The sequence below is a fragment of the Watersipora subatra genome, unplaced genomic scaffold (genome assembly GCF_963576615.1).
Source record: "Watersipora subatra unplaced genomic scaffold, tzWatSuba1.1 SCAFFOLD_107, whole genome shotgun sequence".
Taxonomy (NCBI): domain Eukaryota; kingdom Metazoa; phylum Bryozoa; class Gymnolaemata; order Cheilostomatida; family Watersiporidae; genus Watersipora; species Watersipora subatra.
Genome location: NW_027045334.1, coordinates 235,564 through 242,927, shown reverse-complemented (window position 1 = coordinate 242,927; position 7,364 = coordinate 235,564).

The following is a 7,364-nucleotide window of genomic DNA, read 5'->3' as shown; positions in this document are numbered from 1 at the left end:
CAGTGTCCAGCCTTTTACTGTACGCATCTATCTTCTTGCTGAGCTGTTCTCGCTTGCTAATGTGAAGATCCATCTCAGCTTCCATGTTGGCGATTGTCTGTTTCCGCACAACAACGGATGTAACGTACCGCTCAAGCTTGTCCCACTTGCTTTTCGCCACCTGAGTTAGAGTAATCAAGTAAAACATAGTGTCCATTAGCACAGAGGACAAGACAACATAAAATGTGTTTATATAAGAAACATGCCATACACAAAAAATACTCTTCCAATTTAAGTGGCAGATTATTTTATATTACTATAGGTTTAGCTGTAATCAGAAGAAAAAGTCACTAGTAAGTTGAGATTATAACAACAGGTTGTGAGAAACTTTGATATAAGAGGTGACATGAGATAACATGAGGTGCCATGAGATAACATGAGGTGACATGAGATAACATGAGGTGCCGTGAGATAACATGAGGTGACATGAGATAACATGCGCTAGACGTATCAACAAAAGGCAAATAGTAAATCGCCGTCTGAGCAACAAGCAGTTATCTACTCTGCAATTGCTCATTTAACATTGTCTAGTTTTATCTCAGCTATAAGTTACGACCAGGTTAGTGCTATGGCCCAGCTATAAGTTGTTCTTCAGTAACTAATATTCGCTACCAGAATACTGTCCAGAAATGAAAATCATTCTGAAGCAAATTTGGCAGATTGATTAGGACCAAGAGGTTAAAAAAGACGATGCAAACATTTACCTTGGGAGAGAAGAGAAGAGCTGCTGACTTGTGCCTAGAAGCAGAGCACGATGAAGTTTTGCCAGATGAATTTTTATGGGAGAGGTTTGCCCTATTTTTGGCCATCACCCTAGAAGAGGCGGACGAGTCTCTTTGTCTTTTCCTCAACTGACTGACCTCTTCGTGCTTGCGCTGGCAACACAATACGCTGACTTATGCAAAGGCTAGGATAAAATAAAAATGATTTATATGTCAAGGATACATGAAATGTCGATGGCTATCCCAAGCCACCTACTTTTTACGACAGAATTAATTAAAACATCAGTAGACTGTTATATTCGTCCCGTAAATAATGAAGGCACCCTTTGAAAACTTAGAGACCAACATTTGAGTGTTGTTAAAGACCAACCTTGAGTATGGCATCTTCCTGTCTGTTTTGCAACTCCAACGTGCGCACCTGATTGTCTCGTTGCCGCGTCTCTTTTTCCAGCTGTAGCAGCTCCTTATTCTTTCGTTGGTCACTAATCTTATTCTTCTCTGACTCCGTCTTCATCTGTGCCATCAGTCGCACCTGCAATAGCATCACCATAGTTGTCGAGATCTCCAAAACCAAGATCATGTGGTGGTGCAATAGTCAACACATTACGAAGATCCCAAAAAACTCATACGCCAAACAATTATTTCCCATTCAAACTTTTCCCTGACTAACACAGATATAAATATAGTAGTGATGTCTCTCTGTGTAGGATTAAGTAAGACATAAATATATATAGTGGTGATATCTCTTTGTGTAGGATTAACTAGCACATATAAATATAGTGGTGATATCTCTCTGTGTAGGATTAACTAACACATATATAAATATAGTGGTGATATCTCTCTGTGTAGGATTAACTAGCACATATAAATATAGTGGTGATATCTCTCTGTGTAGGATTAACTAGCACATATAAATATAGTGGTGATATCTCTCTGTGTAGGATTAACTAGCACATATATAAATATAGTGGTGATATCTCTCTGTGTAGGATTAACTAGCACATATAAATATAGTGGTGCTATCTCTTTGTGTAGGATTAACTAACACATATAAATATAGTGGTGATATCTCTCTGTGTAGGATTAACTAACACATATAAATATAGTAGTGATATCTGTGTGTAGGATTAACTAACACAGATATAAATATAGTGGTGATATCTCTGTGTGTAGGATTAACTAACACATATATAAATATAGTGGTGATGTCTCTCTGTGTAGGATTAACTAACACGTATAAATATAGTGGTGATATCTCTGTGTAGGATTAACTAACGCATATAAATATAGTGGTGATAACCCTGTGTAGGATTAACTAGCACATATAAATATAGTGGTGATATCTTTCTGTGTAGGATTAACTAACACTTATAAATATAGTGGTGATATCTCTGTGTAGGATTAACTAACACATATAAATATAGTGGTGATATCTCTGTGTAGGATTAACTAGCACATATAAATATAGTGGTGATATCTCTCTGTGTAGGATTAACTAACACATATAAATATAGTGGTGATATCTCAGTGTAGGATTAACTAGCACATATAAATATAGTCATGATATCTCTCTGTGTAGGATTAACTAACACATATAAATATAGTGGTGATATCTCTGTGTAGGATTAACTAGCACATATAAATATAGTGGTGATATCTCTCTGTGTAGGATTAACTAACACATATAAATATAGTGGTGATATCTGTGTGTAGGATTAACTAACACAGATATAAATATAGTGGTGATATCTCAGAGTGTAGGATTAACTAACACATATAAATATAGTGGTGATATCTCTCTGTGTAGGATTAACTAACACAGATATAAATATAGCGGTGATTTCTCTCTTTGTAGGATTAACTAACACAGCTTTTGTATCGGTCAGCAAGCCTACCTTTATCTTCTTCATCTCATTCAGTTCAGTACTGAGGTCCCTGATGCGCCGGTCGTAGACAACTTGGTTCTTCATCATTTTGGCGTGCTCCTTCTTGGCAGTATTTACCTTATTGAGCTCCTGTTGCATGGTATCCAGCCGTTTCTCAAAGTCCATTTTAACTTTGCGCACCCGCTCCTCCGACTGCTGCTTCTTGCTGCCTGAAAACGGAACTCACATAACAGTTTATTTCATTTGTATTTGCTATCCTGGTAACTGCTGTCCGGTTACGAATTAGCTGGTTGCAAAGCTAGCTACACGTTAAGATTATCAAACGCATACCAATTACTATCTAAATGACAGATTATTACACCAAAGCCATAGCACTGTATGGACTGAACTTTATAACTTGTTAAGAGCTAGCTGATTAACTATTAACAGCTGATCTAACATATACTAGCTATAACAGCTGATCTAACATATACTAGCTATAACAGGAGGTTACCTAAGCTGCTTAGGACCTGGTCTCGTTCTCGTTCAACAGCCATTATTTGGTCCTGCAAGTTGAGCATTTCATCCTCGTAATGCTGACGAATTGTTTGCAGTTGTCGCTGGCTCCTTTCGAGTTCTTCAATCATTCTTTGTTTAAGTGAAATCTCTCCTGTCAGCTCTGCCAGGTCTTCTTGAAGATGGTCAGACTCTACAAGAATTAGAAATGATAAAAACCAGCTGATTATATCAAGTCCTGATGAGCATATGAAGGTCTTAGCAATACTTTCGACCAGTATTCATATGGGTAGAATAGCACCAGTGTATATACGTATATGGATAGAATAGTTACCAGTGTATATACGTATATGGGTAGAATAGTACCGGTATCTATACATATATGGGTAGAATTGTACCGGTATCTATATGGGTGCTATTCTACCTAGTATAGATACTGGGTAGAATAGTATCTATACGGGTAATCTTGGCCTTGACCTTTAAACGGTTGCATCTTTAAACTGAAAGCAGCTGTCATATATGTTATAGCAGTTGTTATATATGTTATAGCAGTTGTTATATATGTATTAGCAGTTGTTATATATGTTATAGCAGCTGTTATATATGTTATAGCAGCTGTTACATATGTTATAGCAGCTGTTATATATGTCAAAATATGATGCTAGTAAGCGATCAATAAAAGTAATCTAGACTTGCACACTACAACATTTGAAGCAAAGTTTGAAGAAAAATAATGATAATTCCGATGACAGTCACGCAGACTCGGACAGACACACATCCAAAAGAATGCTAACAACTCCAAAGACACATACACATAGCACGAGGACAGATGCGCAGACTTGCATAGACACACACATGCATGTTCACACATACAAACAAAACGCATACACATACAAGCGCGCACACACCCACACGTGGACGCACATGCATACACACACGCACACACACACACACACAGGTATTCAAACACACATTAAATAGTGTTAAATGTATCTTTTACTTGCGGGTATAAAACTTGTTTTTAAAGTGCACGGTAACCTCTTGACAGATTAAAACAGCTTCGCGTGATTGAATAAAGTTCCCCACATTAAATCTCGCGAAATTGCCGCATTTGGAAAAATGTTTGCAGAGCTTTGATGGTAACTCTAATAATAGTCACGCAGACACAGAGACGGACAAATACATTTATATACTTGCTCAGAACAGACACAGACATAAACGTGCAAAGGCATACATACAGACACGGACAGCGACACACACACACGCGTGCACACCCAAACTCAGATACACAAACATACAAAGATGTACAGACACAGCTGTGCACAGAAATACACAAGCTCACACGCAGAGACACACACAGAAACACACTTGGGCGATTAAACAGACACACACTTGCACACACACATAGTCAGACTCACATACGGTCACGCACACACAGTCATGCGCAAACACGCTTGCACACACCAAACTCCCACCAACATGCATGCACAAACAAACACACTTATGTAACAGGATACATGTATGTACCACTAAATGCATCGGATTTGATTCGTTTATCAATCGCCAAATGTTCTATTGATAGTTCACCGTAGCAGCTTGATAACGGTCCCAAATAGTGACAGTTTGATAGTTCCAACTGTACCTTCAACCTTCGAGTTGAAAGGCCGTCCTTGAAGATTATGGTAACATCTTGACAAACTTGAAAATCTTGTTGTTATTGAACAAAATTCACCTTGGCGTACCTGCAACATTTGGAGCAAATTTTGAAAAAAAATAATGATAATTCCGATGACAGTCACCCAGACACAGACAGACACACATTCAAAAACCTGCTAACAACTGCGAAGACACATACACATAGCACGAGGACAGGTGCGCAGACTTGCATAGACACACGCATAGGTGTTCACACATACAAACAAAACGCATACACATCCAGGCGCACACACACACACGCATAGAAACACATGGATACACACATGTATACACACATGCACACACACACACGCACACATACGTGTATGCAAACACACATTAAATGGTTTTAAATGTATGTTTTACTTTCAGGTATAAAACTTGTTTATAAAGTGCACTGTAACTTCTTGACAGATTAAAACAGCTTGGCGTGATAGAATAAAGTTCCCCACATTAAACCTCGCGATATTGCGCCATTTGAAAAAATGTTTGCAGAACATTGATGGTAATTCTAATAATAGCCACGCAGACACAGAGACGGACAAATACATTCATATACTTGCTCAGAACAGACACAGACATGAACGCGCAAAGACATACACACAGACACAGACAGCGACACACACACACGCGTGCAAACACACCCAAACCCAGATACACAAACATACAAAGATGTACAGACACAGCTGTGCACAGAAATACACAAACTCACATGCAGAGACCCACACAGAAACACACTCAGGCGATCAAACAGACACACTTGCACGCACGCATAGCCGCACACACATACAGTCACACACACGCAGTCTTGCGCAAACACACTTGCACACACCAAACTCTCACCAACACGCATGCACATACACACGCGCTTATGTAACCAGATACATGTATGTACCACTAAACGCATCGGATTTGATTCGTTTATCAATCGCCAAATGTTCTTTTGAGAGTTCACTGTGACAGCTTGATAACGGTCCAAAATAGGAACAGTTTGATAGTTCCAACTGTACCTTCAACCTTCGAGTGAGAAGCCGTCCTTGAAGATTATAGTAACCTCTTGACACACTTTGAAATTCTTGTTGTTAATGAACAAAATTCACCTTGGCGTACCTGCAACATTTGGAGCAAAGTTTTAAGAAAAATAATGATAATTCTGATGACAGTCATGCAGACACGGACAGACACACATCCAAAAGAATGCTAACAACTGTGAAGACACATATGCATAGCACGAGGACAGATGCGCAGACTTGCATAGACACACACATGCATGTTCACACATACAAACAAAACTCATACACATACAGGCGCGCACACACACACACACACACACACACGTGGACACACATGCATACACGCATGCACACACACAGGTCTTCAAACACACATTAAATAGTGTTAAATGTATCTTTTACTTGCACGTATAAAACTTGTTTTTAAAGTGCGCGGTAACCTCTTGACAGATTAAAACAGCTTGGCGTGATTGAATAAAGTTCCCCATATTAAATCTCGTGATATTGCACCATTTGGAAAAATGTTTCCAGAGCTTTGATGGTAACTCTAATAATAGTCACGCAGACACAGAGACGGACAAATACATTCATATACTTGCTCAGAACAGACACCTGCCATAAACGTGCAAAGGCATACACACAGACACGGACAGCGACACACAAACACACACACACACGCGCAAACACACCCAAACTCAGATACACAAGCATAGAAAAATGTACAGACACGGCTGTGCACAGAAATACACAAACTCACACGCAGAGACACTCACAGAAACACACTTGGGCGATTAAACGAACACACACTTGCACACACACATAGTCAGACATACGGTCACGCATAGCAGTCATGCGCAAACACGCTTGCACACACCAAACTCCCACCAACATGCATGCACATACAAACACACTTATGTAACCGGATACATGAATGTACAAGTAAATGCAACGGATTTGATTCGTTTACCAATCAATGTTCTATTGAGAGTTCACAATAGCAGCTTGAGAGAGGTCCCAAATATTGACAGCTTGATAGTTCCAACTGTACCTTCAAATTTCGAGTTAAAAAGCCGTCCTTGAAGATTTTAGTAACCTCTTGACAGACTTTGAAGATCTTGTTGTGATTCAACAAAATTAACCTTGGCAAACCTGCAATATTTGGAGCAAAGTTTGAAGAAAAATAATGATAATTCTGATGACAGTCATGCAGACACGGACAGACACACATCCAAAAGAATGCTAACAACTGCGAAGACACATATGCATAGCACGAGGACAGATGCGCAGACTTGCATAGACACACACATGCATGTTCACACATACAAACAAAACTCATACACATACAGGCGCGCGCACACACACACACACACGCACGCACGCACGCACACACACACGTGGACACACATGCATACACGCATGCACACACACAGGTCTTCAAACACACATTAAATAGTGTTAAATGTATCTTTTACTTGCACGTATAAAACTTGTTTTTAAAGTGCGCGGTAACCTCT